Raw genomic sequence first — 17376 nt, 5'->3', positions numbered from 1 at the left:
TTTTCTTTACCGCATATACACATGCGAGCGCCTCCTTTTCTACCATCCCGTAACCCCTTTCTGCCTGGGACAGACTCCTGGAGGCATAAGCGACCGGCTGTAACTGACCCTTGGCATTGACATGCTGCAACACACACCCGACACCACAGGACGACGCATCGCACATTAACACAAGTTTCTTACATGGGTCATATAACGTTAACAGTTTGTTGGAACATAACAAATTGCGTGCTCTATTAAAAGCCCTTTCCTGGCTGTCCCCTCAGACCCATTCGCGACCTTAGCGTAAGAGCACCTGTAGCGGCTCTAGCAGCGTGTTCAATTTGGGAAGAAAGTGACCAAAATAGTTCAGGAGCCCCAGGAACGAACGCAGCTCCGTCGTGTTATGGGGTCTGGATGCTCTCTGTTTCGCTTCCGTCTTGGATGCAGTAGGGCTGATCCCATCTGCTGCGATCCTCATCCCCAGGAATTTGACCTCTGGAGCTAGGAAGACGCACTTCGCCTTTTTCAGTCGCAGACCTACCCGGTCCAGTCTGCGTAGCACCTCCTCCAGGTTGTGGAGGTGTTCTTCAGTATCGTAACCCGTAATGAGGATGTTGTCCTGAAAAACCACCGTCCCTGGAATCGATTTGAGGAAGCTTTCCATATTTCGTTGGAAGATCGCGGTGGCCGAGCGAATCCCGAACGGACATCTGTTGTACTCAAACAACCCCTCGTGTGTCGTGATGGTGGTCAGCTTCTTCGACTCACTCGCCAGCTCCTGGGTCATGTAAGCTGAGGTCAGGTCCAATTTTGAAAAAAGTTTGCCACCGGATAGCGTCGCAAAGAGGTCCTCCGCTCTCGGTAGCGGGTACTGGTCTTGGAGTGACACCCGATTGATGGTGGCCTTGTAATCGCCACATATCCTGACCAACCCATCCGCCTTGAGCACCGGCACAATCGGGCTCGTCCAGTCACTGAATTCGACTGGCGAGATGCCTTCCCTCAACAGGCGGTCCAATTCGCCTTCTATCTTTTCCCACATCATGTACGGCACCGCTCTGGCCTTGTGGTGTACTAGTCTGCCATCCGGATTTATGTGAATCACTACCTTGGCCCCCATGAAAGTGCCAATGCCGGGTTGAAATAATGATTCAAATTTGTCCAGAACCTGTGAGCATGATACTCGCTCCACAGAGGAAATTGCATTGAAATCGCCCCATTTCCAGTTCATGACAGCAAGCCAACTCCTCCCCAGTAGTGCGGTACCGTCCCTTGGGACAATCCAGAGTGGCAATCCTGTTCTCTGAATCTTTGTGGGTAAGTCCGTAGCTGTGCATCAATCGGCGATAATTTTGGCCTCCTGGCCTTGGATGCCCACAACTTTTCAAACTGTTTGATACCCATCAGGGACTGGCTGGCACCCATGTCTAACTCCATTGATACTGGGATGCCATTGAGGAGCACTTTCATCATTATCGGTGGTGTCCTGGTGTATGAACTGTATACGTGCTCCACATGAACTCGCTGAACTTCAGCTTCCAGCAATTTCCCCCAGTGTCCATTTCTGCAGGTATTTTGCTCATCTCTGCAAATTCCGGCTGAATGTATGCCTCCACGCCTCCAGCATGAGTTGCGGTTTGAAACAAAAGGTCCCTTGCCAGTCGATCGTCCCTGACTGCCCCTGTTATTGTCCTTGAGTGCACCATTAACAGGTGTTGATGGCCCCATTACTGGCCGCATTGTCCCTTGCAATGGCGTGAATCGCTGTTCAGCTTGCCATTGTCTCTGTCGAACTCCCCCTCTGGGTTCGACTACATGTTGGGGCATGCCTGACTGCCCTTGTCTGCCTGGAGAACTGTGTGCTGCTTTAACAATGTTGAATCTCTGTCCCAACCATTCCTTAACACAGTACCTCTCGTCTGTTCTGCTAGTGGCCATGCTCGCGTGGTTTAAATCCCAGTTTCTTGTCGCCATTGATACGTCCTTGCTACACAGTATAAATGCACACGAGGCCCATGCTTGAGAGAAGGTCAGTCTGTGACCTGTCCCTTATTCCTCAGCACTCAAGTGATGAAGGTGGGTGGAGCTTCCCCTTTTATACCTGAAGGTCCAGATTAGGAGTGTCTCCCACCTTGTAGTCAGTGTTCTCACGGTGTACAACTTAAGTCAGTTTATACATGGTTTACAATGCTGGTTGAATACATGACAGTATCCAACCATCTGTTCATTTCTGCTGCTATAAAGGTTGCAAAGTGCGGATAATATAGCAACACTGCACTGTTGTGTAAGATTCCCATTAAGAACATAAGAAGTAGGAGTAGGCCATGAACCTGCTTCGCCATTTAATACAATCATGTTCTGGAATGGGGCTCTTGAAGCCAAAAAATGTGTGCAGGTAGCTGCGAACTCTACCGCTGCTTTAGAGGTGCCCGCTGGGCTACCAGGGAGGGTGTCAGCCAGGCCAGTGGCCCATCGCCCAGGAGGTGGTGCCGGGCTGCATGTTGGTGGCTCGGCCACACAAAGCGACCGTCAATGTTGGGCAGACAGAAAAATCAGCCGACTCAGAAAAGATGGCGGCCACGGCACTACCACCTCCTTTAAGGGCGGCCGGGGAGCCCCAGCCACCACGGCTTCTAGTCCCCGTGAAGCTCTGTGGCATCGCCCCACGCCAGCCTTTGTGTCCCGCGGCAAATTCTTCCCCACCCCCCCACGGGGCGCAAAGGAGTCGGTGCAGGGCGCTGACATCATCGGCCTTTGCTGTGCTAATTGTGTGGCGCAAAGCACTTTTTCTGCTCCGAGCCCCGGGGCAATTCCGTGGAGAAAAGCCTTTAGCGCCCTGTTAACACCCCTCAGAGGGGCAATTTTGGCCCCACTGTCATTTGGCTCTTTTGCCTTCTCCATCAACAATCCAGATGGAGGAATTTCTGCAATTTAATAAAACCTCTCCGGTCAATAGCCTGTCTGCATATCGAGCAAGTACGTTTTGTATGCAACCTTATGTAACCTGTATCATACCACCACCAGAGAGCATACCTGTTGAGAGTCCCAAGGGATCCCAGAATCCTTTGGGAGCACTGTATATAAGCAGGCCTCCCATTTTGTAATTTCTCCCCATTCAAATAATATTCGCTTTTACTGTTTTTTTTTCCAAGATGGATGACCTCACATTTTCTGACATCGTACTCCATCTGCCAAACCTTAGCCCATTCGCTTAACCTATCTAAATCTCTTTGCAGCCTCTCTCTGTGCTCTACACAACCTGCTTTCCCACTAATCTTTGTGTCATCTGCAAATTTTGTTACACTGCACTCTGTCCCCTCTTCCTGGTCATCTATGTATATTGTAAACAGTTGTGGTCCCAGCACAGATCCCTGTGGCACACCACTAACCACCGATTTCCAACCCGAAAATGACCCATTTATCCCGACTCTCTGCTTTCTGTTAGCCAGCCAATTCTCGATCCATGCTAATACATTTCCTCGGACTCCGCGTACCTTTATCTTCTGCAGTAACCTTTTGTGTGGCATCTTATCGAATGCCTTTTGGAAATCTAAATACACCACATCCATCGGTACACCTCTATCCACCATGCTCGTTATATCCTCAAAGAATTCCAGTAAATTAGTTAAACATGATTTCCCCTTCATGAATCCATGTTGCGCCTGCTTGATTGCACTATTCCTATCTAGATGTCCTGCTATTTTTTCCTTAATGATAGCTTGAAGCATTTTCCCCACTACAGATGTTAAACTAACCGGCCTATAGTTACCTGCCTTTTGTCTGCCCCCTTTTTTTAAACAGAGGCGTTACATTAGCTGCTTTCCAATCCACTGGTACCTCCCCAGAGCCCAGAGAATTTTGGTAGATTATAACGAATGCATCTGCTATAACTTCCGCCATCTCTTTTAATACCCTGGTATGCATTTCATCAGGACCAGGGAACTTGTCTACCTTGAGTCCCATTAGCCTGTCCAGCACTACCCCCTAGTGATAGTGATTGTCTCAAGGTCTTCCCTTCCCACATTCCTGTGACCAGCAATTTTTGGTATGGTTTTTGTGTCTTCCACTGTGAAGACCGAAGCAAAATAATTGTTTAAGGCCTCAGCCATTTCCACATTTCCTATTATTAAATCCCCCTTCTCATCTTCTAAGGGACCAACATTTACTTTAGTCACTCTCTTCCGTTTTATATATCGGTAAAAGCTTTTACTATCTATTTTTATGTTTTGCGCAAGTTTACTTTCGTAATCTATCTTTCCTTTCTTTATTGCTTTCTTCGTCATTCTTTGCTGTTGTTTAAAATTTTCCCAATCTTCTAGTTTCCCACTAACCTTGGCCATCTTACCCCCCTTCTTTTTCACTGGAATATATTTTTGTTGAGCACTATGAAAGAGCTCCTTAAAAGTCCTCCACAGTTCCTCAATTGTGCCACCGTTTAGTCTGTGTTCCCAGTCTACTTTAGCTAACTCAGCCCTCATCCCACTGTAGTCCCCTTTGTTTAAGCATAGTATGCTTGTTTGAGACATTACTTCCTCACCCTCAATCTGTATTACAAATTCAACCATACTGTGATCACTCATTCCGAGAGGATCTTTTACTAGGAGATCGTTTATTATTCCTGTCTCATTACACAGGACCAGATCTAAGATAGCTTGCTCCCTTGTAGGTTCTGTAACATACTGTTCTAAGAAACAATCCCGTATGTATTCTATGAATTACTCCTCAAGGCTACCCCGTGCGATTTGATTTGACCAATCGATATGTAGGTTAAAATCCCCCTAGATTACTGCCGTTCCTTTTTCACACGCCTCTATTATTCCCTTGATTATTGTCCGGAATCCTCCTTGCACTCCAGGAAATCCTCCTCCACCTTTTGTTACCAGTTTGGCTCGCCCAATCTATATGTAGATTAAAGTCACCCATGATAACTGCTGTACCTTTATTGCACGCATCCCTAATTTCTTGTTTGATGCCATCCCCAACCTCACTACTACTGTTTGGTGGTCTGTACACAACTCCCACTCGCATTTTCTGCCCTTTGGTATTCCACAGCTCTACTCATACAGATTCCACATCATCCAAGCTAATATCCTTCCTTACTATTGCGTTAATTTCCTCTTGAACCAGCAATGCTACCCCATCTCCTTTTACTTTCTGCCTATCCTTCCTGAATGTTGAATACCCCTGCATGTTAAGTTCCCAGCCTTAGTCACCCTGGAGCCATGTCTCCGTAATCCCAATTGTATTATATTCATTAATAGTTGCCTGCGCAGTTAATTTGTCCACCTTATTACGAATACGCCTTGCATTGAGACACAGAGCCTTCAGGCTTGTCTTTTTAAACACTCTTTTTAACACTCTTTCTACCTTTAGAATGATGCTGTTATGTGGCCCTTTTGATTTTTGCCTTGGATTTCTCTGCCCTCCACTTTTACTTTTCTCCTTTCTATTGCTTCTGCCCCCACTTCACTTCCCTCTCTCTCCCTGCATAGATTCCCATCCCCCTGCCATATTAGTTTAACCCCTCCCCAACAGCACTAGCAAACACTCCCCCTAGGACATTGGTTCCGGTCCTGCCCAGGTGCAGACCGTCCGGGTTGTACTGATCCCACCTCCCCCAGAACATGTTCCAATGTCCCAGGAATTTGAATCCCTCCCTCTTGCACCATTCCTCAAGCCACGTATTCATCTTAACTATCCTGCTATTTCTATTCTGACTTGCACGTGGCATTGGTATCAATCCTGAGATTTGAGGTTCTACTTTTAAATTTAACTCTTAACTCCCTAAATTCAGCTTGTCGGACCTCATCCCGTTTTTTTACCTATGACGTTGGTACCTATATACACCACAAGTTGCCAACATTTACAACAATCAAGAAAACAGATTATTTGGTCGTCCTTCTCATTGCTGTTTGTGGGATCTTGCTGTGTGAATATTGGCTGTGGCGCTCACCTTAGCACAGTGACTACGGTCGGGGCCTAGCAGCGCAGCCGAGGCCCAGCAGCAAGGTTGAGGCCCAGGAATGGCGTAGCGAGGACGGGGCCCAGGAAAGGTGCGGCACAGGCCAACAGCGAGGTCGGGAGGCCTACACTGCGTTCTCTGAAACCCCGGGAGAGAGGACCTGTGGGAAGGAGGGAGGGGGACAGCAGGAATAGAATCATAGAAAGTTACAGCACGGAAGGAGGCCATTTCGGCCCATCGTGTCCGTGCCGGCCAACAAGAGGCTATCCAACCTAATCTCACTTTCCAGCTCTCGGTCCGTAGCCCTGTAAGTTACGGCACTTCAAGTGCATATCCAAGTACTTGTTAAATGTGATGAGAGTTTCTGCCTCTACCACCTTTTCAGGCAGTGAGTTCCAGACCCCCACCACCCTCTGTGTGAAGAAATTTCCCCTCAAATCCCCTCTAAACCTTCTACCAATTACTTTAAATCTATACCCCCTGGTTGTTGACCCCGCTGCTAAGGGAAATAGGTCCTGTCCATTCTATCTAGGCCCCTGATAATTTTATACACCTCAATAAGGTCATCCCTCAGTCTCCTCTGTTCCAAGGACAACAATCTATCCAATCTGTCCTCATAGCTAAAATTCTCTACTCCTGGCAACATCCCAATAAATCTCCTCTGCACCCTCTCCAATGTAATCACATATTTCCTGCACGCAGTACTCTAGCTGTGCCCTAACCAGTGTTTTATACAGTTCAAGCATCACCTCCATGCATTTATATTCTATGCCTCGGCTAAATGCCTTCTAAATCACCTTATCTACCTGGCCTGCTACCTTCAGGGATCTGTGGACCAATGGTGGAGCAGTTGGAGGCGTGGCCTATTGACTTGGAGCTGTGCTGTCGTTAGAGAAGGAGCTCCCTGCTGTTGCTCCTGCCTGGAAGGCCTTTGTGAGCCCTGTGAAACAGCCCAGGAAGAGGAGGAAGGGGCTTACTACAATTCCAATTCATCCGGAGGGAGAGGAGGAGAGCAGAAAACTCAACATCATTATTACTTCGACAGAGAGTTGGAGAGAGGGGGAAAAGAATAACAACTAGCCAGTGTTGAAGTAGGGAAAGACTTCATCATCAAAAGGTGGGTGTATTGGTGCATTCCCCGAAAGACTTTGTTTTATTGGTGGGGGGAGAAAAGAAGATTTCTTTGAGGCCCGGAACATCGCGGGTGGTGTGTGTGGGGGTCTTGCTTACAGCTAGGCCCCACACACCACTGAAGCACCCCTCCCCCATTGCCTAGCCTGGGATAGCTGGAGCTACCTGGCTGAAGAATCATTAATTACCCTATTTAACATCATTGGGAGTGTGTGCCTGGGTGGCTCCAGCTGCCCCAGGTGAAGACATCTTCTCCCCCCACCCGAAGACCATCTACAAAGACTGTGTTTTTTGCCATCTGGGGAGTGCACCCCAAGAAACACCCACCCATCGCTGTGAGGGGAGACCTGCTCGCACAGCTTCCCTCTTTCCCACCCCCCCACTCTCTTTCTCTCTCTCTCTCTATGTCTCTCCCCTCTCTCTCTGAGAGCCCTTTCCTCCTAATAGGAAAAAAAAACAATTAAGACAACTGAGCAGAGGGAGCAAGGCCCCTCCCCAATTGTCAACTAGGGGAGAGGTGTGCCTCATTGTGAGCTCCTCTGCTCATACATTTAAACGAGGCCAATTTAAGAACATTAAGGCCTGTGACTTTGGGGTGGGTGTAGCCCTTAAAGGGACCCCGTGATGGCGACCCCATCCACGTTGGTGGCAGGGCCAGCTAAGACGTACGCGTAGGCGGCGTCCACATCCACGGCGCCTCCTGCGCCTCCTGCTGCCCTGCCACCATTTAGACTTATAACAAAAAAACACGGGGTCAAGAGCTACACTCACCCCACAATGAGCATCGAGGAGTGCGTGCGGGTGATGGCTGGGGTAGTCGGCCCCTCGGCCATTGTCGCAGCCTCCAAGATGTCTGGGAAGGCTGTATTCTTCCTGGGGTCAGAGCGGGCGGTGTCCCTGGCCCTTGACGTTCCTGCCGGTGGATCCTCGAGGCCACCGCGCAGATGGTCATCATTTCTAACGTCCTGCCCTTTGTTCCCGCTGGGCTCCTCCTCCCTCACCTACACCAACTGGGGGAGGTAAGGTCAGGGATCAACCCCATACCGCTCGGCCTCAGGGAGAACAGCCTGCGCCACGTGTTCTCCTTCCGCCGCCAGCTCTTTGTCCGGCTGGCGCGGGAGGAGACGACGGAGGGCATTTTAATGTGGTGCACGAGGGCACTGCCTACCGCGTCTTCTGGACGTCGGACGGCGTGCGTTGCCATGCCTGTAGGGAGGTGGGGCACGTTCGTAAGAACTGCCCCGCCTCCAAGGCCGCCAAACCACCGAAGGCGGCCAAGGCTGGCGCCGCCGCCACCCCTCCCCCTAGTTGCGTCCGCGTGCCGGGAGCCGTAGGTGCGTGGGCATCGTCGGGTGCCTTTGTTTTCACGGCCTCCGGCGGGGGGGAGGGAGAGCGTCCGATCGGAAAGAAGGCGCGGAGGAAGGCGAAACATCTCGAGGCAGGTCCCCTCAGTGCGCCAGACAATTTAATCACCGCGCTCAGCCCAACCCTGTCACCGGCGAGCCCTGAGCCCAAGCCCGAGCCCTTGACCAATATCACAGAGTGGCTCGGGCGCGGGCAAGATAAGAAAAAGGGGGGAGTGGAGCGGGAGTCCTCGGCAGACATGGAGGTCTCCCTGCCTCCGCGCCCCCCCAGGAACAAAAGGAGGCGCCGCTCCAATGAGGCGGAGGGGGAACAACATCCCTCCGCGGAGGAGTCGGTGCCCGCCGCCTGTCCCGCGTCCCCCACCAGTGCCCCCAAACTGCGCTGTAGACGGGAGGAATCTGTCCCCGGGGAGGATGGGGCAGTCGAGGCTGCCCAGCCTCTGCCTCCCGGGGATGGCGTGGAAGATCTGCCTGTCGTGGGGGGCGCGGGGCCAGCGGAGGAATGCGTTGCCGCCGGGTCGAGCGTCCCGGGGACTGAGGCGGGCGGGGCCGAAAACGCCAAACCTGAGCCCGCTCAGCCTTTATCCAACTTCCCCCGGGACTTGCTTGACTCGGCAGAAAATGAAAATTTAAAATTTTTTAACATACATCCACATGCTGGGCCGGGGGGAGGGGGAAGAACACCAACCCTCGCCCCCTACTTTGGAGCTGGGGTACTTGGAGGACCTGGAGAATTTCCTAAACCAGGTCTCTCCATGTTCCCCGGTTCCTGGGGCGGAGGAGGAACCCCTTCCGCTGTCGCTTCCCGACCCAGCACCGCTTTTAAAAGAGCCCAGTGGGGACTCCTCTGCCGACGATCCTGGGGGTGGGATCGGGGCAGAGCCAGGGCCGGATGGAGCGGCCGGGCCGTTTGCCGTACCTCGTGCGGTCGACGGGCCGGCTGCTGGCGGCGACCTCCCGGAGGGGGACGGGGACTCGGTGGGGGACGAGGGAGAAGATCTCGAGTCCATCGCCAGTGAGGCGATAGATCTCCTCGTGCCCGCCGCTGAGTCCCCCCTCATTCCTGTAAAGGAACTCCGGGACTTTTTGGTCCAGAGCCAGGGTCGCCGCAACCGAGCCCATCTGGCCCTGGAAAGATGATCCGAGCTGGGGCTGCTCGTCGCGTCCGTCCGCGCCGCCGCTAAAACCATGACTGCGGGCGGGCCCTTATCAAAGGCGCAAGGCCTTGAGCTGCGCCGGCTCAAAAGGTTCCTCGCTGGGCTGCTGAAGGAGAGGAGGTCAACAAACTACTCCACTCCCCTCCCACAATAGGTTAGGTAGAGGTTGCACGATGCTTTTGCCATGAAGATAACCATAGCTAGCCTCAACATCAACGGCGGCAGAGAGGCACGCCGTAGATTTAACAATTTTTCGCTCCTGCGGGAGGGGAAATATGCGGCGTGCTTCATGCAAGAAACCCACACCGTTCCGGGAGACGAAGCCACGTGGCTCCTGGAATGGCAAGGAGAGGTCCGCATGAGCCACCTCACCGCCACTTCTAGTGGGGTGGCCATCTTGCTGGCCCCGCATTTTCAGCCAGAGATCTTGGGGGTCGAGGAGCCTGTGCCAGGCCGCTTGCTGCACGTCACGGTTCACCTGGGGGACGTGCCGCTCCATCTCGTGAACGTGTACGCCCCTCAGCCCGGCCCGCAGCAAACGTGCTTCTTCGAAGAAGTGTCCGCTCTTCTTGGCTCCGTCGACGTCGGCGACTGCATTGTCCTCGGGGGGGATTTTAACTGCACCCTCGCGGTCAGGGACCGCTCCGGTGCCCCGCAGAGCATGACGGCGATGGAGAAGTTGAGGGACCTGGTCGGATCCTTCAACTTGGTGGACGTCTGACGAAATCTCCACCCCGACTCCAGCGCCTTTACTTGGGTGAGGCCTGGAGTAGGATGGTCCAGAATCGACCGCCTTTATGTGTCTCGGGCGTACGTTTCCTGCGTCCCGGCGGCCTCCATGTGACCGGTGCCGTGTTCGGACCACCACCTGGTGTGGGCGGAAGTCGCTTCGCTCCGCGCGAGGACGGGGTCCGCGTACTGGCACTTTAACAACCGGCTGCTGGAGGACGTGCGGTTCCAGGACTCGTTCCGTCGATTCTGGTCCGACTGGAGAAGGAAGCAGGGAGGCTTCTCCTCCTTGAGGCTATGGTGGGACATGGGCAAGGCTCACGTCCGCGTCTTCTGTCAAGAGTACGCGAGGGGGTCGACCAAGAGGCGGCCAGGGTCGGGCGCCTAGAAAAAGAGGTGCTCGACCTGGAGTCCCGTCTCGGTCAAGTCGTCGAGGACCCGGCCCTGCGGATGGTGTATGAAGCGAAGAAGGCCGCGCTGAAGGACTTGCAGCTCGTCGGGTACCGAGGTGCGTTCGTGAGGTCACGGATCCAGTTCCTGCGGGATCTGGACCGCGGCTCCCCCTTCTTCTACTCGTTGGAAAAAAGACAGCGTGTCCGTAAGCAGCTCTTGACGTTACTGGCCGACGACGGCTCTCTCGTCTCGGATCCTGAGGACGTCAACAACAGGGCCCGTGAATATTACAGGGCTCTGTTCTCTCCGGAGCCGTCCAGCGAGGAAGCGTGTAGAGTTTTGTGGGAGGACCTGCTGAAGGTCAGCCCGGAGGGCGGCGAAAATCTGGAAGCTCCGCTAAGCCTGGCGGAGCTGACCGGCGCCCTCGACCGGCTCTCGAGGGGAAAAGCCCCGGGGCTGGACGGGCTGACTGTGGAGTTCCACAGGGCGTTCTGGGACGTCCTGGGGGGCGACTACGCGCGGGTCCTGGGGGAAAGTCTGGCGACCGGGGAGATGCCCCTTTCTTAGGCGCTGCTGCCTAAGAAGGGCGATCTCCGCCTCCTTAAGAACTGGTGCCCGGTCTCCCTCCTCAGCATGGACTACAAAATCTTCGCCAGGGCGATGTCTGCTCGCCTTGGCGCCGTGCTGGACCACATGATCCACCCCGACCAGTCCTACACGGTCCCGGGCCGGACAATCCACGATAACATCCATCTGGTCCGGGACCTCATCCATCATTCCCAGGAGGCTGGTCTGTCGGTCGCCTTCCTATCTCTCGACCAAGAGAAGGCGTTCGACAGGGTGGATCACGACTGTTTGTTCGGGACTCTGCGCGCTTTCGGGTTCGGGACGCATTTCGTCGCCCAGATCCGACTTTTGTATGCCGCCGCGGAGTGTCTGATTAAGGTTAACGGGTCCTTGATGGCACCCCTTTGCTTTAGGAGAGGGGTGCGCCAGGGATGCCCCATGTCCGGCCAGTTATATGCCGTCTGCGTGGAGCCTTTCCTGCGCCTCCTGCGGACGAGGTTGACGGGACTGGCTCTGCAAGGGCCGGGCGTGGAGGTCGTCCTCTCGGCTTACGCCGATGCCGTGCTCCTCGCGGTAGAGGATCCCGCTGACCTGCGGAGGATACGTGAGTGCCAGGAGATTTACTCGGCCGCATCCTCCGCCAGGATCAACTGGGAGAAATGTTCCGGACTCCTGGTGGGTCAGTGACGGGTGGACTCCCTGCCGGAGGAGCTCAGGCCTTTTGCCTGGAGCACGTCCCATCTCCTCTATCTGGGAGTCTACCTTAGCCCTGACGAGGAAGCCTGGCCGGCGAACTGGCAAGAGCTGGAGGCCAAGGTCGCCGCTCGCCTAGGGCGCTGGACAGGACTGCTCCGAGTGCTGTCCTACAGAGGTCGAGCGCGAGTCATAAACCAGCGGGTGGCCGCCATGCTGTGGTACCGGCTGGTCACCTTGACCCCTCCCCCTGCGTTTGTCACCAAGATACAGAAGAAGCTGGTGGACTTCTTCTGGAACAACAGGAAGCACTGGGTCTCTGCCGCGGTCTTGAGTCTCCCGCTTGGGGAGGGCGGTCAGTTGTTGGTGTGCGTCAGCACCCAGCTCGCGACTTACCATCTTCAGACCCTGCAGAGATACCTTTACATCGAGCCCCCTCCTAGGTGGCGTGCTCTGGCGACGTATTTCTTCCGCCAGCAGCACGGCCTCAACTACGACACGAAGCTCCTGTTTGTGAGCTTGGGGGGCATCAGGACCACCTTCCAGGAGCTGCCTGTCTTTTACAAGGAACTCATCAGGGTCTGGAACAAAGTCTCCACCAAGCGCAGCTCTCCACCGGCTGGAATGGCAGCTGTCCTGCAGGAGCCGCTGCTCGGGAATCCGTACCTCCACGACCGAGGTTTTAGGTGGCGGTCGGACGAGAGGGCTGTGGCTGGTGAGGTGACCAGGGTCAGGGACCTGCTCGATGGCGGAGGAGCGGGCTGGATGGCGCCGGACACGCTGGCGGGCGCCTAAATTCTGCCAACGTCCGCAGCGCGGCCGATGCCATCGAGTCGCTAAAAGCAGCTCTGGGCCCCGACTCCGTTAGGTGTGTCGAGGAGGCTCAAGCACGTGGGGAAATCCCGTCCGAACTGACCCCCGTTCGGACGGAATTCCTCATCGGCGCCAAAACCCGGAACCTCCCTCGGGAGCCGGCGCCTAACAACTTGAACCACCTCGGGGAAATCCCCTCCGTGCCTTTCAGTTCCGCGCGGAGGGGTTTCCTGTACGGGCTGCTCCTGCACACTCTCAACTTTGCCATCCTCGCCGGCCGTCCGGACACGCCATGGCGTACCATCTTGCCGTCCGGAGGAGGCGGGGGTCCCCGATGGAGGGCACTCTACGCGGGAGTCCTCCCAGTATTTATCGGGGACTTGGCCTGGAGGGTGGTGCACGGAGCAGTGCCGTGCAATAAATTTTTAAGCCGGTTCACGGGCTCCCAGGCCGCCTGCAATTTCTGTGGTCTGGAAGAGTCCGTGTTCCATGTTTTTACCGAATGCACGAGGTTGCAGCCCCTGTTTTATTATTTAAAGGGGCTGCTCCTGAAATTCTGGCTGCACTTCAGTCCCACACTCCTGATCTTTGGGCACCCTGTGCGGAGGGGAGCGGGTAGGTCCGTGGGCCTCCTCGTAGGACTGCTCCTGGGCACGGCCAAGGGTGCCATCAGCCGGTCCAGGCAGCGGGCGGCCGAGGGGGTCGTTCAGCCTGACTGCCTGCCTCTCTTCCGTGGTTACATCCTGAGCCAGGGTGTCCCTGGAGATGGAGCACGCGGTGTCCACCGGTACGCTCGCGGCCTTCCGCGAGAGGTGGGCATCGGAGGGACTGGAGTGCATCGTCACCCCCGGCAACCAAATTTTAATTTGATTTTATGTTTTAAAGTTTAATTTGTTTTAATTGCCAGTGTTTTTTTTAGTGTCCCCCTCCCCTTTTATAGGGGGCACTTGGAGAGAAAAAAAATATGATTTTAGTGCCCCAAAAAAAAACAACAAAAAAAACAAAAACACAAAAAAACACAAAAAAAACAACAACAAAAAAGGGCCTTGAAAATGTTTGGTGTGTCCCCCAGAGGGGACACGATTTAATGTTTTAGTTTCCTCCCAAAAAGAGTTCTGTGGACCAGCACTCCAAGATCTCTCCCGGAGGCTAAACAGGCATAAAACACATTAGCACATCGATCATGCTTTTAAGGGTGATTTTACTTTTAAAGGGTTTCTCCGTAACGTGTAACTTTTCCATGGGTTGATAAAAACCTTCAATGTAATGGAGCTTTGTGCTTGCTACTTTCCACCGAATCCAGTCTCCCAGGATTTGCCGTGGTGTCAGCTGAAATTGAAAATGCAGTCAAGCGCTCAGCGCTCAGCCAAATAAAATTCTGATAGGATTCGACAGGTTAGATGCAGGAAGAATGTCCCCGATGTTGGGGAAGTCCAGAACCAGGGGTCACAGTCTAAGGATAAGGGGTAAGCCATTTAGGACCGAGATGAGGAGAAACTTCTTCACTCAGAGAATTGTGAACCTGTTGAATTCTATACCACAAAAAGTTGTTGAGGCCAGTTCGTTAGATATATTCAAAAGGGAGTTAGATGTGGCCCTTACGGCTAAAGGGATCAAGGGGTATGGAGAGAAAGCAGGAATGAAGTAAAGGGATGTGGCCAACGGTCCCCCAATTTGTTTTTCGGGTGCGTGGCCCATTCACAATTTCGCACATGTGCAAAATTCAACATTGGAAAAGCTGGTCCAAGGTTGTACAGGAGCGGCAGAGAGTTGCACGGCCACGAGGCTTCGAGGGAACGTTGGATGTGGCCACTTAAAGGTAAATGTTAACTTTGTATTGCAAATTGAGCCAATGGACATTAAAAGATCTACAGGCACGCTGCATGCCATGGTTTTCCCATACCCACTTGCATCCCTGATCGACAGCTTACTGTTGGGTAAAGGGTATGGAACAAAGGAGTTGAGGTAGAGATCAGCCGTGACCTCAACGAATGGCGGAGCAGGCTTGAGGGGCTGAATGGCCTGCACCCGTTCCTATGTCTCAACTCAATAACAGAATTAAAAGATGAACTCTGTCAACAGCTAATGGAATCTAGTACAAATCAAAAGAGTTCTGACGGAGGGGACACATAGATGATGGCACTGACTGCTGGGCTTTCTGTCTTTATGACAGAAAAAGTCCTCTAGTCCAAATCATTCTGATCGATTGGCACTTCTTCATTGCAGCAGCTGGGTCAGCCTGTTGAAATCTCCGTCACACTGTCGCAGCAGGTCTTCAAGGACTGTCACTTCATAGTCAGGGAAGCAGCTTTGCAGCTTCATCATGTCCCACTGGGAACAGGGATCTTCAGGAGAGAATATGTGTGTGTGTGCTATGCCTATGCAGCAGAGCCTGGTCTCCAATTGTCTTGGATCCCCTTGCCATTGGGCCAAGGCGTTGCTCTGTCAAGCCCGTGTGGTGGCTGGTGTGCAACGGCCACCCCACGTTAAAAGAATCCACGCACAGGCATCTTCCACCCCTTTAAAATGAAGTTCAGGACCTGGAACGTCAGGAGATCCTGCATTGGTCTCATCAGTCACCTGAGTACTCATATTAGTGTGGAAGCAAAATAAAAACAGAGAATGCTGGAAATCTCAGCGGGTCAGGCAGCATCTGTGGAGAGAGAAGCAGAGTTAACGTTTTGAGTCGACGACCCTTCGTCAGTGTGGGAGCAAGTCATCCTCGGCTCCGAGGGACTGCCTCAGAGGAGACAGCAACTGCACTCCAGAAGTACTCCATTGGCTGTAAGGATTTGAAAGGCCCCATGCAATGTGCAACATTATTTATTCAACGTGACAGCAATCTGAAAACTAATTGCAAATGGAGCCTGAGGTTCATTGAAAGCTAAAAAAAGTTCTGATTCTTGCATGCATTTTCAAATTTGCAAAGCTGCACACTTAGGCATAGAAACATAGAAAGTAGGCGCAGGAGTAAACCACTCGGCCTTTCGAGCCTGCACCACCATTCATTATGATCATGCAACTTCAATACCCCATTCCTGCTTTCTCTCCATACCCCTTGATCCCTTTAGCCGTAAGGGCCACATCTAACTCCCTTTTGAATATATCTAACGAACTGGCCTCAACAACTTTTTGTGGTATAGAATTCAACAGGTTCACAATTCTCTGAGTGAAGAAGTTTCTCCTCATCTCGGTCCTAAATGGCTTACCCCTTATCCTTAGACTGTGACCCCTGGTTCTGGACTTCCCCAACATCGGGGACATTCTTCCTGCATCTAACCTGTCAAATCCTATCAGAATTTTATATGTTTCTATGAGATCCCCTCTCATTCTTCTAAATTCCAGTGAATGTAAGCCTAGTCGATCCAGTCTCTCCTCATATGTCAATCCAACCATCCCGGGAATCAGTCTGGTGAACCTTCGCTGCATTCCCTCAATAGCAAGAATGTCCTTCCTCAGATTATGAGACCAAAACGGTACACAATATTCCAGGTGAGGCCTCACTAAGGCTCTGTACAACTGCAGTAAGACCTCCCTGCTCCTATACTCAAATTCCCTCGCTATGAAGGCCAGTATGCCATTTGCTTTCTTTACTGCCTGCTGTACCTGCATGCCTACTTTCAATGACTGATGTACCCAGGTCTCGTGGCACCACCCCTTTTACTAATCTGACAACATTCAGATAATAATCTGTCTTCCTGTTTTTGCCATCAAAATGGATAACCTCACATTTATCCACATTATACTACATCTGCCATGCATTTGCCCACTCACCTAACCTGTCCAAGTCACCCTGCAGCCTCCTAGCATCCTCCTCACAGCCCACACCGCCACCCAGCTTAGTGTCATCTGCAAACTTGGAGATATTACATTCAATTCCTTCATCTAAATCATTAATATATATTGTAAAGAGCTGGGGTCCCAGCACTGAGCCCTGCGGCACCCCACTAGTCACTGCCTGCCATTCTGAAAAGGACCCGTTTATCCCGACTCTCTGCTTCCTGTCTGCCAACCAGTTCTCTATCCACGTCAGTACATTAACCCCAAAACCATGTGCTTCAATTTTGCACACTAATCTCTTGTGTGGGACCTTGTCAAAAGCCTTTTGAAAGTCCAAATACACCACATCCACTGGTTCTCCCTTGTCCACTCTGCTAGTTACATCCTCAAAAAATGCCAGAAGATTTGTCAAGCATGATTTCCCTTTGATGAGGACAATTGTTGTGATTTTCCACTGTAAAACTGTAAATCTGAGCTGGTCCTTGCCACAACTGCAGAAAGTCTGATTTACAAACTCAAGTTGTCAATCTTTGACCCTGCAATCTGATCGACAGCCCGGCGGGACCAATCAGCAGGGGGCGGGGGGCGGGTGTTTGCGTGCCGGTGCGGGCGGACGGCCGGCCACCAATCAGCAGGGCATGCCGACAAAGACGTCACAACGCCTTTTGATTGACGGGCGTCTAAACGAATGAGCGGCCGGCGGGGTGGGCGGAGGGAAGGTGCCGCCTTGCAGATGCTGATAGACAATTGCGTGGACCAACGGGCGGGGAGGGGGGAAGTGGCGCGGCGAATGAGGGGGCGGGAG

Source organism: Pristiophorus japonicus, chromosome 27, assembly GCF_044704955.1.
Source record: "Pristiophorus japonicus isolate sPriJap1 chromosome 27, sPriJap1.hap1, whole genome shotgun sequence".
Taxonomy (NCBI): Eukaryota; Metazoa; Chordata; class Chondrichthyes; family Pristiophoridae; genus Pristiophorus; species Pristiophorus japonicus.
Note: the sequence above shows the minus strand (reverse complement) of the source record.